General features: G+C 42.3%; 1 pseudogene across 1 annotated transcript in view; it reads left to right on the forward strand.

The window, feature by feature from the left end:
- Positions 1–4577: 4577 nt before the first annotated feature.
- The window catches only part of LOC311145662 (ribokinase-like), a 57628-nt pseudogene continuing 37185 nt past the window's right edge, over positions 4578–25020 (forward strand). Inside the window, exon 1 of the transcript in view lies at positions 4578–4643. The product of the transcript in view is annotated as a ribokinase-like (transcript). The remainder of the gene's footprint in view (positions 4644–25020) is intronic.

Below are 25020 nucleotides of genomic sequence, written 5' to 3' on the forward strand. Positions count from 1 at the left end.
ACCTGTCAATTTGTGGAAAAATCCCCCTGATTAACTCTTTAGTATTATCCCAATTTACCTATTTGCTTATGGTCTTGCCTACAAACAGTTTTTTAAATTATATGGAGAAAAAAATATTCAATTTTATTTGGAACGGCAAGCCAGACAAAATTAAACGGGCCTATTTATATAATGAATATGAATTCGGAGGACAGAAATGAATAAATATTAAAGCATTAGACCTATCACTAAAAGCTTCAGTCATACAAAAGTTATACTTAAATTCGAACTGGTTCTCTAGCAAATTAGTAAGATTGTTTCACCCCATATTCAAGAATGGCCTTTTTCCCTTTATTCAGATTACAACCTCTCACTTTCAGTTATTTGAAAAGGAAATCATCTCCCAAATATCACTATTTCTAAAACAAGCCATAGAAAGTTGGTTGCAATTTCAATTTAATCCTCCAGAAACGACAGAACAAATAATGCAACAACTATTGTGGTTAAACTCAAATATACTAATTGACAAAAAAACTATTTTTATAACAAAATGTTTAAAAAAGGTATAATCTTCGTAAATGATATCATCGGTAGGACTGGTGGAGTTATGCATGCAGCTAACAAAAACATATGGAAATGTCTGCTCTACCCAAAATTACAACCAAATAATTGCAGCCTTACCGCAAAAATGGAAGAGGAAAGTGGAAGGGGGAGAAACTAAGGAACTTGTCTGTCGGCCTTACATTAAAGAACATAATTGGTTAAAGAAAACTGTGATAAATAAAAACGTATACCAGTTTTCTTTAAGGACCAGAGGATTGACAGCCGTCCCATATAGATTGCAAAATAGCTGGGAAGAGATTTTTGACGTACCGATCCCATGGCATAGTGTTTATGAACTGATACGCAAAACGACACCGGATTCAAAACTTAGAATCTTTCAATTTATATTATTATATACAATTCTTGCTACCAATAGAATGTTATTTATATGGGGGGTACAATCTTCCCAGCTCTGCAGATGTTGCTGCGAAGAGACAGAATCATTAGATCATTTGTTTTGGTACTGTCCATTTGTAGCTTGTTTTTGGACACAGGTCCAGGAATGGCTAAAGGATTGCAATATTTACCTGGAGCTAACCTTGCAGATAGCATTACTGGGTGATCTGAAAAGTCATAGTCAATAATATAATAATACTTTTAGCAAAAATGTTTATTTTCAATTTACAATCTGTAGAAACAATGAGAATAGAAAGGTTCAGAACTTTTGTAAAACATCACAGTACAGTTGAAAAATATATGGCAAATTGAAATCCTATATGGATGGTGTTAAGTGATAGATCGGTGGTGTTGAATGGAGTTCAAGGATGGGACTAATAACAACTAACAACAACTAATAACAAGATAACTAATAATGTAAGCATACTGTGTCCATAATAAGTATATAGGTTGTAGGTTGGGAGCTTTTGTGAAATAGCACAATTAGAATATACGTAGAAGCAAACCGGATGGACATCATGAAAATGATCAGAGAGGTTGAGAGTAGAAGAAGTTCAGGAGAAAAAACAAACAAAATATAATTATTGTAAAATTGACTGTGTCCATAAAATGTTTATAGTAAGTACAGTGGGGAAAAAAAGTATGTAGTCAGCCACCAATTGTGCAAGTTACAGAGGCCTGTAATTTTCATCATAGTTACACGTCAACTATGACAGACAAAATGAGGGGAAAAAAATCCAGAAAATCACATTGTAGGATTTTTAATGAATTTATTTGCAAATTATGGTGGAAAATAAGTATTTGGTCAATAACAAAAGTTTCTCAATACTTTGTTATATACCCTTTGTTGGCAATGACACAGGTCAAATGTTTTCTGTAAGTCTTCACAAGGTTTTCACACACTGTTGCTGGTATTTTGGCCCATTCCTCCATGCAGATCTCCTCTAGAGCAGTGATGTTTTGGGGCTGTCGCTGGGCAACACGGACTTTCAACTCCCTCCAAAGATTTTCTATGGGGTTGAGATCTGGAGACTGGCTAGGCCACTCCAGGACCTTGAAATGCTTATTACGAAGCCACTCCTTCGTTGCCCGGGCGGTGTGTTTGGGATCATTGTCATGCTGAAAGACCCAGCCACGTTTCATCTTCAATGCCCTTGCTGATGGAAGGAGGTTTTCACTCAAAATCTCACGATACATGGCCCCATTCATTCTTTCCTTTACACGGATCAGTCGTCCTGGTCCCTTTGCAGAAAAACAGCCCCAAAGCATGATGTTTCCACCCCCATGCTTCACAGTAGGTATGGTGTTCTTTGGATGCAACTCAACATTCTTTGTCCTCCAAACACGACGAGTTGAGTTTTTACCAAAAAGTTCTATTTTGGTTTCATCTGACCATATGACATTCTCCCAATCCTCTTCTGGATCATCCAAATGCACTCTAGCAAACTTCAGACTGGCCTGGACATGTACTGGCTTAAGCAGGGGGACACGTCTGGCACTGCAGGATTTGAGTCCCTGGCGGCGTAGTGTGTTACTGATGGTAGGCTTTGTTACTTTGGTCCCAGCTCTCTGCAGGTCATTCACTAGGTCCCCCCGTGTGGTTCTGGGATTTTTGCTCACCGTTCTTGTGATCATTTTGACCCCACGGGGTGAGATCTTGCGTGGAGCCCCAGATCGAGGGAGATTATCAGTGGTCTTGTATGTCTTCCATTTCCTAATAATTGCTCCCACAGTTGATTTCTTCAAACCAAGCTGCTTACCTATTGCAGATTCAGTCTTCCCAGCCTGGTGCAGGTCTACAATTTTGTTTCTGGTGTCCTTTGACAGCTCTTTGGTCTTGGCCATAGTGGAGTTTGGAGTGTGACTGTTTGAGGTTGTGGACACGTGTCTTTTATACTGATAACAAGTTCAAACAGGTGCCATTAATACAGGTAACGAGTGGAGGACAGAGGAGCCTCTTAAAGAAGAAGTTACAGGTCTGTGAGAGCCAGAAATCTTGCTTGTTTGTAGGTGACCAAATACTTATTTTCCACCATAATTTGCAAATAAATTCATTAAAAATCCTACAATGTGATTTTCTGGATTTTTTTTCTTCTCAATTTGTCTGTCATAGTTGACGTGTACCTATGATGTAAGTTACAGGCCTCTCTCATCTTTTTAAGTGGGAGAACTTGCACAATTGGTGGCTGACTAAATATTTTTTTCCCCCACTGTATATATATAAACATGGGGGATTGGAAGTGATGCAGACAATTACATTGATGGAAGTTACAATCTATCTGCAATATTAAGCTGATCTACCCCCTAATTTAAAAAAAAAAAAAAAAAAAAACATAATTGCTAAAGGGTTTTCTAATGATCAATTAGCCTTTTAAAATGATAAACCTGGATTAGCAAACACAACGTGCCATTGGAACACAGGACTGATGGTTGCTGATAATGGGCCTCTGTACACCTATGTAGATATTCTGTAAAAAATCTGCCGTTTCCAGCTACAATAGCCATTTACAACATTAACAATGTCTACACTGTTATTTTAATGGACAAAAAAATAGCTTTTCTTTCGAAAACAAGGACATTTCTAAGTGACCCCTAACTTTTGAAATGTAGTGAATATATCTTATGTCGTTCATGGATTATGTTTTAAATGCTCATAAACATGTGCTAAAGGTTCCTGTTTCAAAAATATATTGTTCAAAACAAGCTGTTCTGTTACTTACTACTCTGCCCCTTAGTGACTGCCAGCTCGGCCTTCGTGGACGCATAGGTCAAGCGAAATGTACTTTGCTTGGGAAGTAATGTGTATCAATTGACTATCAATTGACGTTCAACATTTCAACAGGCTATTAAACAGCCTACTAACTCTAAATCAGTCAGGAGCAGGCCAGGTATCCTAAGATTGAATTAAGACTTGAGGCTTATGTAAACACGGTATTTCATATATGTTTAAAAATGTTTATTTGCTAACATTTCCAAAAACCTGTTTTAGAATAAGGCTGTAACGTAACAAAATGTGGAAAAAGTGAAGGGGTTTTAATACTTTCCGAATGCACTGTACATAGTAATGAAACGAAAAATGCCTTATTAGGCTATACAGTCATTCTACAGTGCCCTTGAATTCACTTTTAGAAACACGAGTTTGGCCAGTCTTTGGTTTAAGGATTATGCAGTGAGCTATGCATGCCTAGTTTGTTAATTTAGCCTAGCAGATGCTGTTATATTTCAATGTCCTAATCACAGTCTACACAAATCTATAAATAAGATGGTAGATTCATGCAGTGCTTTTATTATAATGGAGATATTTTCACCCATACCCTTGTCCGCGGTGGTCTGCGAATCCACAATCTTCTGACTACTTTGCCATGTAATGCTTACAAAACAAAGAACAGTTTCTAAAACTGTATATCTAAGGCTCTGGTCTGTCCTAGGAGTGAGGGTAAACAGAAGGTATGTTCTCTGTTATCCACTTTGTTTTAGTTATTATTTTGGGTATAGGGGAAGGTCACTTGTTGTTTTTGTAAGCGCTCAGGGAGGGTTGGGTAAAAATTTAACCCGTCTAAAGTATCAATTGACTCCTGTGTGTCTCGCTCCAATAGACCATGACAGAGGAGGCTTTCGATGTGGTGGTGGTGGTGGGCTCATGTATGACTGACTTGGTCAGGGGAGTCAGCTCTGGCATGCATCCCATCACTGAGAGAGGGAGTGGATCAGAACTTGCCTCAATGTACTTTTGGGATCTTATGGGAACATATTGTAGAAAGTATTCAGTCACATATAAACAATAAACCTGTAGTTTGAGATGTCATAAGATGTCACAAGTAGTTTTAGCCAATGTATAGTCTCTTCGAAATGTGGGTATTGGTTCTGAGATTAACCAATGCATAAATTATGGCACTGTTGTTTTAGCAGAGAACTGTTCTTCCACATATTGTCTTCTGCAGCTGACAGCCACACATCTTTGTTGTACTAGAAAAGGATGTATTGGTCATTCTGGTTTATACACATCACATTGTGATGGAGACATGGAAAGGCCTATTTTCCGAGCCGATGGCAATCATGTGGTCGAACATGCTCTGTGCGTCACGTTAGCCTATATTTACCATCAGTTGTCATGGGCAGTTTTTACACAAAAGGGGAAATATTCGAATGTGGGCTGAAGGGTGTTTCAGGGTTCATGGCTCGAAATGGATGAGGCTGTTGCTCTAAAGCGCTCTACACACTTTACGCAAATGGAGCGACGGCGCATCGTATATGGTCCGTTCCTAAATTTGTGCCGAACAAAGCATAAAACGATGCTCGGTTGCTGCGTTTGTGTAGTTTGTGTAAAGTGTGTAGCGGCCTTAAGTGCCCTATATACAGACACAGATAAGGGAACTGCTCTGTTCTTCTACCCCCGCCTGGATTATTAATAGCCTACCATAGGATCTAGTTATTCTAGTAATACTATTTATATGATAAATACTGTCCGCTGCCCCCAGACCCAGTCACCACCTTAGGCTATATGTCACGTGATGTGGACATGAGGGGGATGGAGGCATAACTTCAGCCAGAGGGGTAAAGGCCCCCAAGGGCCACATCAGAAACGCAAGGATGACAAGGTATTGTTATAGATTGTATTATTTTGATAGGTTAGAATTGATAGAAAATGTGTTTTTGAATTGGTTTTGTGCCTTAAAATATTGTCTCAGGTCTTAAAAAGTTCAACAGACCAAATATTGTTGAAATTGTACATGTAACTGTTTCAGCATCACTACTTTGAGAAGGAAGTCAAAAAATATATAAACGTAACATATAAAGTGTTGGTCCCATGTTTCATGAGCTGAAATAAAAGATCCCAGACATTTTCCATATGGACAAAAAGCTTCTTTCTCTCAAATTTTGTGCACAGATCACATCCCTGTTAGTGAGCATTTCTCCTTTGCTAAGATAATCCATCCACCTGACAGGTGTGGCATATCAAGAAGCTGATTAAACATCATGATCATTACACAGGTACACCTTGTGCTGGGGACAATAAAAGGCCACCCTAAAATGTGCAGTTTTGTCACACAACACCATGCCACAGATGTCTCAAGTTTAGAGGGAGCATGCAATTGGCATGCTGACTGCAGGAACGTCCACCTGAGCTGTTGCCAGATAATTTAATGTGCATTTCTCTACCATAAGCTGCCCCCAACATCGTTTTAGAGAATTTGACAGTACGTCAAATCGGCATCACAACCACAGACCACGTGTAACCACGCCAGCCCAGGACCTCCACATCCGGCTTCTTCACCTGCAGGATCATCTGAGACCAGCCACCCGGACAGTTGATGAAACTGTGGGTTTCCACAACCGAAGAATCTGCGTGCTCGTTGTCCTCACCAGGGTCTGGACCTGACTGCAGTTCGGCGTCGTAACCAACTTCGGTGGGAAAATACTCACCAATTATGGCCACTGGCACGCTGGAGAAGTGTGCTCTTCACGAATGAATCCTGGTTTCAACTGTACCGGGCAGACGGCATGTATGGCATCATGTGGTCGAACATGCTCTGTGCGTCACGTTAGCCTATATTTACCATCAGTTGTCATGGCAGTTTTTACACAAAAGGGGAAATATTCGAATGTGGGCTGAAGGGTGTTTCAGGGTTCATGGCTCGAAATGGATGAGGCTGTTGCTCTAAAGCGCTCTACACACTTTACGCAAATGGAGCGACGGCGCATCGTATTTGGTCCGTTCCTAAATTTGTGCCGAACAAAGCATAAAACGATGCTCGGTTGCTGCGTTTGTGTAGTTTGTGTAAAGTGTGTAGCGGCCTTAAGTGCCCTATATACAGACACAGATAAGGGAACTGCTCTGTTCTTCTACCCCCGCCTGGATTATTAATAGCCTACCATAGGATCTAGTTATTCTAGTAATACTATTTATATGATAAATACTGTCTGCTGCCCCCAGACCCAGTCACCACCTTAGGCCATATGTCACGTGATGTGGACATGAGGGGGATGGAGGCATAACTTCAGCCAGAGGGGTAAAGGCCCCCAAGGGCCACATCAGAAACGCAAGGATGACAGGGTATTGTTATAGATTGTATTATTTTGATAGGTTAGAATTGATATAAAAAGTGTTTTTGAATTGGTTTTGTGCCTTAAAATATTGTTTCAGGTCTTAAAAAGTTCAACAGACCAAATATTGTTGAAATTGTACATGTAACTGTCTTAGCATCACTACTTTGAGAAGGAAGTCAAAAAATATATAAACGTAACATATAAAGTGTTGGTCCCATGTTTCATGAGCTGAAATAAAAGATCCCAGAAATGTTCCATATGGACAAAAAGCTTCTTTCTCTCAAATTTTGTGCACAGATCACATCCCTGTTAGTGAGCATTTCTCCTTTGCCAAGATAATCCATCCACCTGACAGGTGTGGCATATCAAGAAGCTGATTAAACATCATGATCATTACACAGGTACACCTTGTGCTGGGGACAATAAAAGGCCACCCTAAAATGTGCAGTTTTGTCACACAACACCATGCCACAGATGTCTCAAGTTTAGAGGGAGCATGCAATTGGCATGCTGACTGCAGGAACGTCCACCTGAGCTGTTGCCAGATAATTTAATGTGCATTTCTCTACCATAAGCTGCCCCCAACATCGTTTTAGAGAATTTGACAGTACGTCAAATCGGCATCACAACCACAGACCACGTGTAACCACGCCAGCCCAGGACCTCCACATCCGGCTTCTTCACCTGCAGGATCATCTGAGACCAGCCACCCGGACAGTTGATGAAACTGTGGGTTTCCACAACCGAAGAATCTGCGTGCTAGTTGTCCTCACCAGGGTCTGGACCTGACTGCAGTTCGGCGTCGTAACCAACTTCGGTGGGAAAATACTCACCAATTATGGCCACTGGCACGCTGGAGAAGTGTGCTCTTCACGAATGAATCCTGGTTTCAACTGTACCGGGCAGACGGCATGTATGGCATCGTGTGGGCGAGCGGTTTGCTGATGTCAACGTTGTGAACAGAGAGACCCATGGTGGAAGTGGGGTTATGGTATGGGAAGGCATAAGCTACGGACAACAAACACAATTGCCTTTTATCAATGGCAATTTGAATGCACAGAGATACCGTGACGAGATCCTTAGGCGCATTGTTGTGCCATTCATCCGCCGCCTTCACCTCATGTTTCAGCATGATAATGCACGGCCCGATGTCGCAAGGATCTGTACACAATTCCTGGAAGCTGAAAATGTCCCAGTTCTTCCATGGCCTGCATACTCTCCAGACATGTCACCCATTGAGCATGTTTGGGATGCTCTGGATCGATGTGTATGCCAGCATGATCCAGTTCCCCCCAATATCCAGAAACTTCGCACAGCCATTGAAGAGGAGTGGGACAACATTCCACAGGCCACAATCAACAGCCTGATCAACCCTATGCGAAGGACATGTGTCACGCTGCATGAGGCAAATTGTGGTCACACCAGATACTGACTGGTTTTCTGATCCACTCCACAACCTTTTTTTTTTAGGTAGCTGTGACCAACAGATGCGTATCTGTATTGCCAGTCATGTGAAATCCATCGATTAGGGCCTAATGAATTTATTTCAATTGACTGATTTTCTTATACAGTATGAACTGTAACACAGTCAAATCTTTGAAGTTGTTGCATGTTACGTTTATATTTTTGTTAATTGGCTTTTTCTCCACAGTTGGCTACACTGTATCACTCATACCACAAATACTTGGCTTCCAATATCACCTGCACCACAAATTCCATTTGACTTCTAATCTAGCCTATGAAAGCCAGACAGTGATCCATTGATCTGCCCATTGACTGATGATGTGGATATGACCTCATCAGTAAATCCTAATTAACTCCATTGAGACAGAAAGGATTCAACTTGGACACCATGACACCATGATCCTGTGTAATTAATATTTACCCAACTATTGCAGTTTCATCATCTCAGTAAATGGTGTGAATAGTGCAGTGAAAATGTCCTTCCCACACATATTGCATCATTACTCATCATCTCAAGTACAGTTGAGTGTTTGGGCAGACATAAGTGAGACAACATTTGTCTCCCCTGATGTAGGCTTAGGCTACCTTTTTGTAAGGTGTTGCACAACACAATAGGTGTTAGAGGTCATGAACGGTCGAAATCGTGTTTTTCATGAAATTTGATGATATTTTAAGGAAACCAGATCAAAGTATGATGATCAAAGTATGAAAAATGACTGTTGCTTCTACATTGATAAAGTTTGATCATAAAGTTACTGGTCCCCTCTCCCATGTCAATCACTTAGATAAATTATTAAGGGGACAAGGTGATATCACCTTAACTCTCATTTTAATATCATCACAAGAGACATGCCAAACGGGAGACATGCCAAAAATATATAATTGATGCAGTTTCAATGTTTTTTTAGTTGCTTTGTGTATCACCAAATTTGCTTCATGATTTTACTGCATCACTGCTCACTGCATTCATATTTTCAGAATGACAGTCAGGACCCTTTAACACATGTTTTTTTTTACTTTTAAAATAAATGTCTTGTTTTTTTGTATATCTTGTTTTCTTACTATTTGTATGTATGTGTGTATTGCTAGATATTACTGCACTGTTGGAGCTAGAAACATAAGCATTTCGCTGTACCTGCGATAACATCTGCAAATCTGAACTTTGATTTGACAGAATGATTTTTACCGTCTTTCACTTGCTAAAACATTCCCATTTTCACGGTTTCGGCCGAGGCTGCTCCTCCTCCTTGTTCGGGCAGGCTTCGGCGGTCGTCGTCTCCGGAGTACTAGCTGCCACCGTTCTTTGTTTTCGATGTTTGTTTGGTTTGGTCTGTTTGGTACACCTGTTCATGTTTAGTGTTGATTATGTGTCCTATAAGTTCTCGTTGTTTCTGTCATGTGTTGTGTGTAATTGTTTTCACCTGTCTGTTGGTGCTGTTCATTTTTGACAGTCGCTAGTTTTTACCGTCGCACTGTTGTTTTCGTGCGCAGTCGGTTTTGTGTTTTACGCACTGTTGCGTATTGTTCGCCTCCGGGTTGGTTAGACCCGTTTGTTATTTTGTCTTTTCTAGTAAAGACTGGTTTGACTTAGCTCCTGTGTCCTGCACTTGATTCCGCACCACATCCGCATCAGATACCCTGACACCCATGTGAATGTCCATGCAAACGTACTGTTCTATCATAGGTCACCCTTCAAGTCACTTGCCCTTTATTTTTTTTGTTTTACTAACTATACAATTTTACAATTTCCATCAATTTTACAATTTCCATTCCATTATCTGTTAATATGGTGAAAACAAAAATACATGGACACGCTCGCTGACGGTTTTGATCAAATTTTCAACATCTTTCCTTCGTTCGTTAGAAATTCAGTCATCAACTTTGCGCTTTGAAGGGAAGGAGGAGCTGCACCAATTAGGCCCTGCAGTACTACTGACGGGAATAGGCTGTGATATGTCCATTATCTGTCCATATCAAATGAACCCTCCTAACCAACCTTATAGTGTTTTCCCTTTACAGCGCAGACATTTTTGCACCTGCTACCAGATGCAATATAGGCCTCCTGTAGCTCAGTTGGTAGAGCATGGCGCTTGCAACGCCAGGGTGGTGGGTTCGTTTCCCACGGGGGGCCAGTATGAAAAATGTATGCACTCACTAACTGTAAGTCGCTCTGGATAAGAGCGTCTGCTAAATGACTTAAATGTTAAATGTAAATGCAACCTATGAGGGCTATTGACATAGGCTAATTTGAGCCATTTCTGTCAGTGAGGGAAATGACCTAAGTCAGGGATGTGGTTCAGGCAGCACCTCGGGTATAAAAAAAACAATATATATTATTATTTGATATTTCTATGTATTTTATTTATAGATTTTCAGATATGGTAACAGAAAAACAGTACAACCCCAACCCCTCATCCACACACCCACCCTCCCCACCCGCCCACCAAGGTATCATACAAGGATATCACAGAAAAGTAAATTAAATAAAAAAACATAAACAGTAATAGAAACAAAAACAATATAAAAATAGTATAGTTTAATTATATCAGCACAATATATGGCCACTAGAACAGTTTACCAAAATATAGAAGTTACACTAAGTAAAAGAGAGGCTCTCCACGTATTGTATTAATGGGGACCAGCTTAAGTCAAACTTTTGTCGGGATCCATGCACAGTGTACCTAACCTTCTCCAGAGGCAGAGATGACATCACCTCCTTAACCCACTGCATAAAGGAAGGCGACTTTGTAGACTTCCAGTGAAAGAGGACAAGGCTGTAAGCTGGCAGTGAGCTAGCAGCGAGGCAAATGCTATCACATTCGCCTGATGCGTGGTAACATTCAGGTCTAGGGGAAGTACACCAAATTGGCAGTGAACGGGTTGGGGCTAATAGTTGTATTACACATATGTGAGAATGCCTCAAAAATGGGGTCCCAGAAGCCACTCAAAGATTGGCATTACCAAAACATGTGTCCCACAGTCGCTGGACTCTGGTGGCATCTCAAACACTTGGGCTGAACATTTGGATATATATTTTGGCAATCAGTCATGCGAGTAATGGAGACAGTGCAAAACTTTGAACTGAATGAGCCCATGCCTTATGCAAAATGATGTGTGGATACGCTCAATACTATGATGCCATATGTCTTCGGGTAGCTCTCCACCCATGCTGATTCTGTATTTGCCAAGGAAGGCGGATTAATGTTCTGTATTATGTTGTATAATCTGGAGATTGTGCCCTTCAGATACGGGTTAAGATCTAAGCACCTCTCGACTGGACACTTAGTGGGCTCGAGTGTAAATGAAGGGAAATGTTTCTAAGCAAAGCTGCGAGTTTGCAGGTACCTAAAAAAGTGGGTATTGGGAATATTATGGTCAACCCTCAGAGTATCGAATGAGACTAATGTGTTGTCAACAAATAGGTCACAAAAAAACACCAGACCATTCCTATGCCAGAACTGGAATGCTGTGTCAATCTGCAACGCTGGGAAGAGATGATTAGATGTTAATGGGGAGAAGCAGCTTGCTTGTTTAAGGCTATAGTGATTTCGGAATTTGGACCAGATATTTTTTTATTTTTATTTTTATTTGTAATTTAGCAGACGCTCTTATCCAGAGCGACTTACAGTTAGTGAATACATATATATATATATATTTTTCATATATATTTTTTTTCATACTGGTCCCCCGTGGGAATCGAACCCACAACCCTGGTGTTGCAAACACCATGCTCTATCAACTGAGCTACATCCCTGCCGGCCATTCCCTCCCCTACCCTGGACAACGCTAGGCCAATTGTGCGCTGCCCATGAGTCTCCCGGTCGCGGCCGGCTGCGACAGAGCCTGGATTTGAACCAGGATCTCTAGTGGCACAGCTAGCACTGCAATGCAGTGCCTTAGACCACTGCGCCACTCAGGAGTTTTAAGGGAGTTCTTGACAATGGGATTCAAAACATGGGTACCAAGGTTCATGGGCAGTGGGGAGCACAGGAACAAGACAGGAAAAGTTGGAAGACTGTAACTCCATGATGGCCCAAGTTGGACCATCCTTGTTTTCAAATGTAGAAACCCAATAAACACATTTAGATATATTTGCTGACCAGTAGTACTGTAAAACATTGGGATGCCCCAGCCCGCCTGCAGGTTTAGGTCTCTCTAGATATACCTTTTCTCATTCGTGGATTTGACTTATTCCAAATGAAGTTGGAAATGCAGCTGTCCAGTTGTTTGATCATCGACTTTGGAAATAATTTGGAATAAGTACAAAAACCTAGGTAGTACAGTCATTTTAACAGAATTAATAATCTTGCTTAGTGCGCTACAGGAGTGTTTTGAAGTTATGTTTAAACAGAGCCTTAAATGAGCATGTGACCTTTATCCCCAAATAAGTACAAGGCCTGATGCTCCACCTTAAACGGGAAATTGGCATACCCAGTACCTTCTGCTTACTGATTAATGGGGAGGAGCACACTTTTTGTTAGGTTTAACTTACAACCAGAGAATGTCCCAAAACCTTGTAGCATGTCCAAGAGATAGAGTATAGACTCCTCTGCCCGCAAGGCGATAGCAATAGGCTCAATATTCATATCAAATAGGAAAGGGGATAAACAACAACCCTGCCTGGCCCCCCTGTGGAGAGGGAAGTAGCTAGAGGTAACATTGTTGGTGCAAACAGAAGCCACTGGGGACGAGTACAAAATCTTAATCCAGGAAAGGAATGACGGGCCAAACCCAAATCTCTCTAGTACTGTAAATAGATATTCCCACTCAACCCGGTGAAAAGCCTTCTCAGCATCAAGAGAGATGACGACCTCTGACCTCTGGCTGTGGAGTTGAGTGGGTGGAATAAAGAACATGAAATAGCCGGCGCATATTATAGAAAGATTGCCTACCTGAGATAAATCCGGTTTGGTCAGAGTTAATTATATTAGGCATCACTGTCTCGGAACGGCGCGAGAGGACCTTAGTGAGAATTTTATAATCGCAGCAGAAGAGGCTTATAGGGCAGTATGAGCCACAGTCTAGGGGATTCTTGTCCTTTTTAAGCAAAACCGAAATATTCGCCTGGGTAAGTGTCTGGGGCAGTTTCTGATTAGAAAGGATTTCATTGTACATTGAGCTGAGGATAGGGGATAGTTTAGAGGAGAATGCTTTACGGCTCTGCATTGCCTGGATTGCCCGAGTGGCTTCCTCATCACTTATTGAGGCATCCATGTTAGTTTGTTCATCTGAATTGAGACAGGGGATGTCCAGATTGTCTAGGAATGCATGCATACGAGATGTGTCAGGAAGAGCCTCTGACGAGTAAAGAGCAGTGTAGAAATTGATTGTTGATTTATTTGGGATTGGTAGAAGTTAAATCAGCTGCAACACAGATTTCATGTATGGTGCTGCTAGCAGCGGAATGTCGAAGCTGGTGAGATAACAACTTGCCAGCTTTCTCTCCGTGTTCATAAAATATCTGCATCGACTTAAACAGAAGCTGCTCCGTTTGTTTAGTGGAAAGATTGTCAAATTCCGATTGGTGTAGCAGTCTCTCTTTTGTAGAGTTCAGGAGTCGGAGAAGAGGCATATCTGTTGTCCACATCTAGAATGAGTTGAGATAGCTCCATATCTGTTGTCCACATCTAGAATGAGTTGAGATAGCTCCGATAAGCGCTTAGTGCGCTGTGTGTTGTCATACGCTGTTTATGAAATCATTTGGCCACTTAGATATGCTTTTAATGACTCCCACACAGTAGATTGAGGCATGTCAGGGGTGCAGTTGATCTGTAACAAGACATCAATGTGAGTTGATACGTATTTTTTAAAGGCACTACAGGATAGTAGTAGTGGATCAAGTTGCCTCGCGCGTTGTGACGCAGTACTGTCCGGAAAGCGGATATCTAGCTGGACAGGGCTATGGTCTGAGATAACGATGCTGTGATATTGGCTATTGGTTACAAAAGGAAGAATTCTATTGTCCAGCAGGAAAAAGTCAATCCGGAGTATGTGTGGTGGACTGGAGAGAAAAAATGAGTAATGTTTAGCAGTGGGATTGCTCCTCCTCCATGGATCAGACAAATTATAGGATTCTAGAAATGAGTTGATTACTGCACCTGATTTTGAAATTACATTGTTGGGCTTCGGTCTGGATCTGTCTAGACTTGGATGTAATACACTATTTTAATCTCCGGCCAGTATCAAATGATGAGAGTTGAGGTTGGAAAGTGTTGCAATGAGGTCAGAGAGAAATTTAGCGTCATCCCAATTAGGACCATAGAGGTTAGCCAGAACAACATATGTGCTAAACAATTTCCCCATCACTATAATATATCTGCAATTAGTATCTGATATGACTTTGGAGGAGACAAACGGGCTGCCTTTTCTGATAAGGATGGCTGCCCCTCTGGCCTTAGCACCAAAGTTAGAGGGAAATATTTGGTCGACCCATCCTCTGTTTAGTTTATCATGGTGGCTGGACCGGAGATGGGTATCTTGGAGAAAAACAATGTCCGGACTTAAAGACTTAAGATGAGCATATACTCGGCTATGCTTGACCACATGGTTCATTCCTTTTAAGTTCCAGCTGATAAAGCTAGTGGAGCCTAGAGAATGTGAATTAGGCATAGTCATAGTAATTAGAAATGAATCTTAGTACAATCACATGGCCAGTGTGCTGAAAGGTCAGAGTAATCAAATATAAAGAAAAGAAAAAACTGCTAAGAAAAACAAAATACCCAGAAAACCTTGGAAGGTTACATCTACCATGTTAAACCGGACCTCAGTAGAGCTCTATCCAGAGGGAACATAATCAAGTTTACACATAGGGAAGGGATTCTGGAGGGAACCACCTCAGTTCTCTAATGTATCTTATGCAATATGCATATTTGAAGGATAATAAAAAATTATATTTAAAAAAGGAGGTATACGTTCCGCTCCTCACCTCGACCAGCTCCATCCACTTGGGATGACTTTAAAAAATATTGGAAAAACCCCCCAGTATAATTCAACATTTTTATAAATGTAACCCTCATTGAACATCCTAACAAGCCAGAACACAGAAAAATCACTGGCAAACGCTTGGTAATTAATACCCGTCCTGCAGTGTTCGCTCGGCTGTACAACCTGCGGTCCATTGCCAGCAGCCACTAAGCACCAAAGCGGCCAACCAGTCAAATAGTAAAGAATTATACATATGGTCCTTTGGGAGTACAAACTTGTAGGTATTAAACATGCTCACAGTATACTGGTAGGGTATCCTATTAAGGCATGGAAATAGAGAGCTCAGTGGCAAGCCTTAGGTAGCGACTAGGCTAATTAGTACCGCGCCACCTAGCACCGAGGCTGTCCAGCCACAGCTAGTTGGTAAAAGCTAATTGTACCATGTACTGTAAATAAAATACTATTCAATCTATATTGTCCTTGTGAGAACATGTCACCATATACATACCATCATTGTTCATAACATTAAGTTACTGGAAGAATAACTGTCCTTTTTTTGGCAACAGGGTGGAGGCATGTTTCTAATCAAGAGATGAGTTCACTAGTTGGTCCTTAGTCACTTTAGCATGGCTAGTGTAGGGTCAGGGGCAGAGTATGGGCCTACAATGGCTAGTTAGTCGTATGCTGCCTGTCCTCCTGTGGATGTCGGTGCGCAACGATGTATTCTTTGGCCCTGGTAGGGTCCACTAATGTTTTCTGCTCGCCGGAGGGAGTAGTGATCTTCAGCACTGCTGGGTAGAGAATGCCGAACTTGAAGCCCCCTCACCTCGTTGAAGGCTGAACTCTTCTTCATGACTGCCGCCGTGTAGTCCGGGTATATGCGAATATTCTGGCCGTCGGATAGGTCAGTGGATAATGACTCCACCTTAGCCAACACACTCTGTTCAGACGCCATTATTATTACATTTTTTATTTAACCTTTATTTAACTAGGCAAGTCAGTTAAGAACAAATTCTTCTTTACAATGACGGCCTACACCGGCCAAACCCGGACGACGCTGGGCCAATTGTGCGCCGCCCTATGGGACTCACGACCAGTTGTGATACAGCCTGGAATTGAACCAGGGGGTCTGTAGTGATGCCTCAAGCACTGAGATGCAGTGCCTTAGACCGCTGCGCCACTCGGGAGCCTTAGCTAGGTCGGGGGGGTCAGAGTCTGTGTCAGTGTCCGGTGAGCCCGAGGCTTTAGTAGAGGCCTGCTCTTTTGTGACTCGTGGCTGTTGTTGTTTCGACATTTTACAATGAAAAGGCCAAAAATGTCAGGAAAAATTGCCAAATTAGTGAATTGGGTTTGATTCCTAATGAAATGTTTTCAAACTTAACGCAGTAGGGAAGGTGTTGGTGAAGTATTAATAGTAAATTGTTCGTCCTGGACAGGAGCACCGAGAAAACGTGTCGTCACATGTTGCTGCTTACCAGCGCCCCCCGTTATTATAATTGTTTTTGTTTTTTTTGTTTTTTTGGAACTCAGTCGGGGTCTCAATTTACTGTTGAGAGTTAGAATAATAGAATACACAAGGTGCAATTTCGAATTTTTTTTGTGCATCAGCAGTTTCTCTATTGTTATGTCAGTCATTGACAGTCACTCAACTAGCCCAGCTATCTAAACTTGTAGTAAGCAATGTCAAATTACCGACCGGGGGGGGCTCCATTGATCATCAGATATCATATTAAAACTGCAAACATTTCTCTCCACCCTATGGCAAAGTTTCTACAATTGCAGGAAATTAGCTGTAAAATATCATTTTTTTGGTCTCCGCCCCATTGCAAATTGAGTAGAATTGCATGAGATTAGTTATAAAATTGCTAAATCTTCTCTCCACCCCATGGAAAAATGTGTAGAATTGCAGCAAACTTGCTTTAAAACTGCAACATTTTCTCTGTGTTCCATGGCAAAATGTGTAGAATTGCAGAAAATGTTTTGGGGTCTCCGCTGTCAAGAGGGGGGGGGGCACCTTCACCTTCCCCTGTTCCTTTTCCCTCTCTCACGCGACCTCTCTCTGACTAGAAGTGAAAAGGTCTCTTACAGTTTTTCTCAATTGCTAAAACACTAAACCCTATTGTCTGAACCAAAGGCTCAGTTGCCTGAACCCACTGATTGAATCAATCACTCTTTTGGCAAAACCACAAGCACTTTTCACCTGTTTAGACATAACTTGCCAACACATTTTCATTGTGATGCACCCGTGCTGCATAATGGTGAGCACAGGTGACAAAAGTCAAACACAATTAGAGCACAGGTGTCACCACTTGAACACAACAACTCAAAATTGATCACACTTGTGGCTAATGATGTGAGGGAACATATACAGTAAGCCAGTTCAGAGAGCACTGGTTTGTGAGGCCCTACAATGGATAGAAATCTGAGAGGAAGAGTTCGTGTGAGAGGAGGTCGAGGTGGTCGAGGTGGTCAGCGAAGACAAAGAACAGTAATATCTGATGAAATCAGAGCTACTGTGATTGACCATGTTCTTGTCCATGGTATGAGCATGAGGGAGGCTGGACAAAGGGTACAACCAAACATCAGTAGATTCACTGTGTCCACCATAATCCGAAGATTTAGAGAAGAGAACAGGTAATTACCTTTTTTTGACATTATAGTACAGTATGTAAATGTTGACAGCAATTACTGTATGACATACTATATACTGTACCACAGTATACTGTAAGTAAATATATGTTTCAGTACATCACTGTACCAATGTACTGTAGTATTGTAATGGAGGGTTGGTCTAACTCAGGGGTGTCAAACGTCCGGCCCGCGGGCCGGATCAGGCCCGCAAACGGGTTTAATCCGGCCCGCGAGATGATTTTGAAAAAAATATAAAAATATATAAAATAATAATTATAATAATAATTTTGTAAAGTATAAAAATGCGCTGCAATTTTTCAATAAATAAACTGCTGTTCCAATTGCGTCCACTGGATGGCGCAATAGCAATTGTGTTAAGCAAGCAAACTGTTTATACCGGGGCAGAGCAAGTAGGTCAAGCACGTGCAGCCAATGAGCTACTTTGTTTTGCCCGCGATATTTATTACGGCTTCTACTTTTAACATTATGTGCTTTGGCACCCTCATTGCCCCAATATGTCTCTGTCAAAAAAGAGAAAAGTGGACGCAGAGTGCAGAGTGTTCCAAGAAAAATGGTCATCCTATTTATTCACGGAATTGAATGGGAAAGCTGTATGTTTGGTGTGTTCAGAGCATGTTGCAGTGCTGAAAGAATATAACCTTAGTCGCCACTATGTGAGTCTTCATGCCGACAAATATGACAACTTTCAAGGACAGCGGAGATGAGAGAAGGTGAATGAACTGTTGGCGGGTCTGAAGAAACAGCAGTCTGTGTTTACTCACAGCCGAGACATCAGTGACGCTGCAGTGAAAGCTAGCTACCTCATTGCTAATGAAATCGCAGTGGCTTCAAAACCATTTAGTGAGGGTGAATTTGTAAAAACATGCATGATGAAGGCAGCGGAGATTGTGTGCCCTGAAAAGCGGCAGGCTTTTGCAAATATCAGCCTGACAAGAAACACAGTTGCAGACAGGATTTCCGATCTTTCAGTGGATTTGGACAGCCAGTTGAAGCAAAAAGTAAAGTCATTTATTGCGTTTTCGGTTGCAATTGATGAAAGCACAGACATTACAGATGTTGCACAACTGGCCATTTTCATCCGCGGAGTTGATGACACATTGACCGTCACCGAGGAGTTCGTGGAGTTGGTGCCGATGACAGATACAACGACAGCAGCTGATATTTTTACCGCACTCGTCGGCGCGCTGGACAGGGTCGGAGTGGACTGGTCCCGCGCTGTCAGCCTGGCTACAGATGGTGCGCCCTCAATGATCGGGAAAAAAGCAGGCGTTGTGACAAAGTTCAGAGAGAAAGTGCAATCTGCAAATGGAGGACGTGATTTTTTGACTTTTCACTGTATTTTGCACCAGGAGGCTTTGTGTTGCAAGTCATTAAAGATGGATAACGTCATGAAGGTGGTCATCCAAACTGTTAATTTCATCCGATCCAGAAGCCTGAATCACCGTCAGTTTGACAGCCTTCTCAGAGAGAAAGACCACATCTATGGCCTGCCATACCACACTGAGGTAAGATGGTTAAGCCGAGGTGCTGTGCTGAGGCGTTTCTTTGATTTACGAGAAGAAATGGAACAGTTCATGGAAGAAAAGGGCAAACCAGTGTTAGAATTTCATTCCGCAGAATGGATGCAGGACCTTGCAGTTATGGTGGATGTTACAGAGCACCTGAATAACTTGAACAAACAGCTGAAGGGCGCAACAAAGTTGTCACGCAGTATTATGACAGCATACGTTCTTTCAAGTTGAAGCTGTCATTGTGGGAGACGCAACTTGCCGGTGGTGATGCAGCTCACTTCCCCTGTCTGAAAAATGTGTGCGCGACCCAACATGTGGCAGACATGAAGCGGTTCAAAGATAAAATAACGGGACTGTTACGGGAGTTTGAGCAACGCTTTCAGATTTATGTTTATATGTTTTTATGTTGATGTGCTATTGTTTTTAATTGATTTTATTTTATTTGTATATTTAACCTATTCTTGACTCTGTGGTTCTTGCACTTGTTTGGGGAACAGGATTTCATTATTTTTATCTACATTTCTGCCTGAGAAATGACACCCTGATATAGTTCTGTGATCTGTGATATACTTCTGTGAATCACTGAGGCATTGTGTGTTTGTGTGTTCTTTGTCCTCAGAACTTTCAAATAACTTGAGGTGTTTTATGATTAACAGTGATGTTGTGCTTTTGGACACTGTCCTCAGGCTCCAGCTTTATGTTTATATGTTTTTATGTTGATGTGCTATCGTTTTTAATTGTTTTTATTTTATTTGTATATTTAACCTATTCTTGACTCTGTGGTTCTTGCACTTGTTTGGGGAACAGGATTTCATTATTTTTATCTACATTTCTGCCTGAGAAATGACACCCTGATATAGTTCTGTGATCTGTGATATACTTCTGTGAATCACTGAGGCATTGTGTGTTTGTGTGTTCTTTGTCCTCAGAACTTTCAAATAACTTGAGGTGTTTTATGATTAACAGTGATGTTGTGCTTTTGGACACTGTCCTCAGGCTCCAGCTTTATGTTATATGTTTTTATGTTGATGTGCTATTGTTTTTAATTGATTTTATTTTATTTGTATATTTAACCTATTCTTGACTCTGTGGTTCTTGCACTTGTTTGGGGAACAGGATTTCATTATTTGTATCTACATTTCTGCCTGAGAAATGACACCCTGATATAGTTCTGTGATCTGTGAAACAGTTCTGTTAATCACTGAGGCATTGTGTGTTTGTGTGTTCTTTGTCCTCAGAACTTTCAAATAACTTGAGGTGTTTTATGATTAATAGTGATGTTGTGCTTTTGGACACTGTCCTCAGGCTCCAGCTTTAAGTTTATATGTTTTTATGTTGATGTGCTATTGTTTTTAATTGATTTTATTTTATTTGTATATTTAACCTATTCTTGACTCTGTGGTTCTTGCACTTGTTTGGGGAACAGGATTTCATTATTTGTATCTACATTTCTGCCTGAGAAATGACACCCTGATATAGTTCTGTGATCTGTGAAACAGTTCTGTTAATCACTGAGGCATTGTGTGTTTGTGTGTTCTTTTTCTTTAGAATTTTCAAATAAACTTGACGTGTTTTATGATTAATAGTGATGTTGTGCTTGTACTATTTTGGACACACTGTCCTCAGGCTCCAGCTTTATGTTGTATGTTGATCGTATTAAAACAAAGAAAACAATTTGAAGTTGTTGTTTTTAAGTTATATATACCATGATTTTTCCGGTCCGGCCCACTTGGGAATAGATTTTCCTCCATGTGGCCCCTGAGCTAAAATGAGTTTGACACCCCTGGTCTAACTGTTTGTAGGCCTAGTATTCCATGTATATTTTTTGTAACTCCATGTTCTCTTTTTGTAGAATTGAAAGACTGCCACATGGGGGTGGGAGGACAGGTATGTTCTCCCCACACCAAGAGACCCTAATTGTTGATATGGTCCGTGAGAACAATGCCATTAAACTGAGCGAAATTCAGCAGAAGATCATTGAGGACCATTTAAATTTTGAGGGTATCAACAGTGTCAGCCTCTCTACTGTTGATCGTGTCCTCAAGCGCAACAGACTGCGCATGAAACAGCTATACAGAGTGCCCTTTGATCGCAACTCAGACAGAGTCAAAGAGCAAAGATTCCAGTATGTACAGGTTGGCATATATCCAGACACATTCAATGTTGATTACTCTAAGTAGTGATTTACTGTAGTGGCCTAAATCACTTTTTCCGTATCACTTACAAAACTATATATATTTCTACAGAGGGTTTTTCAACTGGATGCAATGGAAAGACCCCATCAATACATCTACATGGACGAAGCTGGGTTTAATCTCACCAAAAGGAGAAGGAGAGGCCGTAATGTGATTGGCCATCGGGCCATTGTTGGTGTTCCTGGGCAGCGTGGTGGCAATGTCACATTATGTGCTGCCATCAGCAATCATGGGGTTGTCCACCATCATGCCAACCTGGGGCCCTACAACACTCACCAGCTCCTCATTTTCCTCAATCACATGCGAGATGCTTTGTTAGGGCAGCAGGATGAGCATCCCATCTATGTTGTTGTTTGGGACAATGTGAGTTTTCACAGAGCCCTCCAGGTTAGAGAGTGGTACAATATGAACCAAGGTTTTATCAATCTTTGCCTTCCACCGTACTCCCCTTTCCTAAACCCCATTGAGGAATTCTTCTCCTCATGGCGGTGGAAGGTATATGAACGCCAACCTTACACCAGGGTAAATCTCCTGCAAGCCATGGGACTTGCCTGTGGTGACATAGGTGTGGAGGCATGCCAAGCCTGGATACGGCATGCCAGGGTTTTTTTCCCCATTGCCTGGCCAGACAAAATGTGGCCTGTGATGTGGATGAAGTCCTGTGGCCTGACCCAGTACGGAGACATGATGCTGTGGCTGAGTAATGCACTTATTTGTATATTTTTGTACTTTATTTTTTACATGGGCTTACTGTACACAAGTGGCAAACGCATAATATTTCTGTTTGTTTTTACAAGTGCTACATGTAAATGCACAAGATTTCTGTTTTGTCTTTTTGTACAAGTGCTAAATGCACAGGTTTTTTTTGTTTTGCAACATGCATTTAGCCTACAGTGAACAATAAACATTTATTTCTCCAGCTTCATGTCCTGAGCATTGTGTTTTCTATTTTTCTACGTAGTGTTTAGTGACTGTTCAGTAGTGTTTTTTATTTTGATTGACTCGGGGCACGATTTGACAACATAGTTCAGTTTTGAGCACAGATTGAACTGTTTTGAGGTGAAAGTTTGGTTTTGCAAGAAGAGTCAGGTTTTGTGAATGTAGCTTGAAAATTGGGTTTTGTGTTCACAGTTAAGAGAAAAGGAGAGCAGCTTTCAATAAATGTGTCTTAGCAATTGAGAAAAACTGTAACCTACACAGCTAGTTGATGAGTCAACACAGCATGACTGTATAAGGCCTTCCTGTCTTCGAAGAAACTCCTTTGTAAAGCCTTTACCTTTCTGATAATCTATTCTATTTTAAAGCACTACTAGGTTATGTCAACCTACGTGACTGCTGCATAAGGAAATAAGGAAATGGTCCAAAGTTAGCAATGTTTGCACAATCCTCAGTCCCTCTTAAACCTACTTCTGATAGTGATACCGATGTGGTAATAGCTCTCAGGCTACTTCTGCGTCTGAGTCATCCGTGTGTTCTGAAGGTTAGCTTAAATGGAAAGCAAATGTTTTCGTCTGTGCTGCACTCACTGGCCTCCTTAGCCGTAGTAGCCTTGCTAGCTATTGCTCATAATGACAACAGAATAGGCCAAGTTATTTTCCTTGAAAAACAAGAGAGACATAACAAGCTTCGAAACAAACAGCTGACATCACCGAATACCTGTGGTGGCCTTTTGGTGTCGCGGGAGAAAACAGTTGGAGTTGAGCTTTAGCACGTAGCTGCCCATTTGGTTGGCGCGCTCTCAAATACACAGACAATGGGCGAGTGTCTGGTGAGGGAGGGGCAGGGGTTTACCATACCTGTCAATCACAGGTGCTGAGAGGCAGCCAAGCCAGCCAATAGTTGTGGTCAGTTGTCAATAAAGGTGGGACCGGAAGCTGTGTGTGTGTGTGTGTGGTTGCGTATGTGTGTGCATGTGCAGAGTGCAATTACTATGCTTGGCCCACGCACTCTCATACCCTCCCCTACTTCCTCTCAAGTTTCATAGTAGTGTATAACTCTGCTTATCAGGAACAAACACTATCACAACCCTGTTTCGTGTAGAGAGAGAGAGAGGGGGAGAGAGAGAGAGAGAGAGAGAGAGAGAGAGAGAGAGAGAGAGAGAGAGAATCCAGTCATCCAACATACAGAAGAACAATTTCTGATGTCACGCTCTGGCTCCGGGACTGTGTATTTTGAGCCAGGGTGTGTTCATTTGGTTGTTTGGTATTGGTTGTGTTGTATTTGGGTTGTGTTTCCTTGTTTGGTCGTGTGACTCCCAATCAGTGGTAACGAGTGTCAGCTGTCGGCTCGTTATCTCTGATTGGGAGCCATATTTAAACTGTCAGTGTTCACCTTAGTGTTGTGGGTTTTTGTTCCATGTTCTGTCAGTGTTACAGAGGACTTCACGTATCGTTCTTATTTGTTGTTTTGTTCCAGGCTTTAATTAAATAAAGTCATGTTCGCTCAACGCGCTGCGCTTTGGTCTACTCATTCGTCAGACGATCGTGACAGAAAAACCCACCAAGACCAGACCAAGCAGCGTGTCCAGGAGCCATCGCTAATTGATCTCCGTGGCAGCTTCGACTGGGTCAAGCCCATTGAGGAGCTGAGTGAAGAGGGTTGGAGACAGAGGAGCGAGAGGTGGGAGAGAATGTTGGAGGCCTGGTCCACGGGGAGGAGAGACCCCCAGAAAATGTTTAGGGGGGGGCTCACGACATCGGGGCAGCAGGAGGCCGCTATGGAGCGGTCCAGCGGGGTTGCAGAGGAGGCCGCCAGGTTACGGGGGCCACTGGTAGAAGAGGGGATGGAGGGAGTAGAGGCACGGCGAGAGGTACTGGCGGGTGTTGCCAGTCCGGTCCGGCCCGTTCCAGATCCCGGTGTAGAGCCAGTGGTGTGTGTCCCCAGTACGGTCCGGTCTATTCCTGCTCCCCGCACCAAACCTAAGGTGTGCGTCGACAGCCCAGCCCGGCCCGTTCCTGCGCTCCGCACCGAGTCTGTGGTGCGCGTCGCCAGCCCAGCCCGGCCTGTTCCTGCCATTCCCACCAAGTCAGTGGTGTGCGTCGCCAGCCCAGCCCGGCCTGTCCCTGCTCCACGCACAAAGCCTACGGTGTGCGTCGCCAGCCCAGCCCGGCCTGTCCCTGCTCTACGCACAAAGCCTACGGTGTGCGTCGTCGGCCTGGTCCAGCCCGTTCCTGCTACTCGCACCAAGCCAAGGGTGCGAGTCGTCAGCCTGGTCCAGCCCGTCCCTGCTCCACGCACTAGGTCCACGG

Source organism: Coregonus lavaretus, assembly GCF_964263955.1.
Source record: "Coregonus lavaretus genome assembly, chromosome: 18".
Lineage (NCBI taxonomy): Eukaryota > Metazoa > Chordata > Actinopteri > Salmoniformes > Salmonidae > Coregonus > Coregonus lavaretus.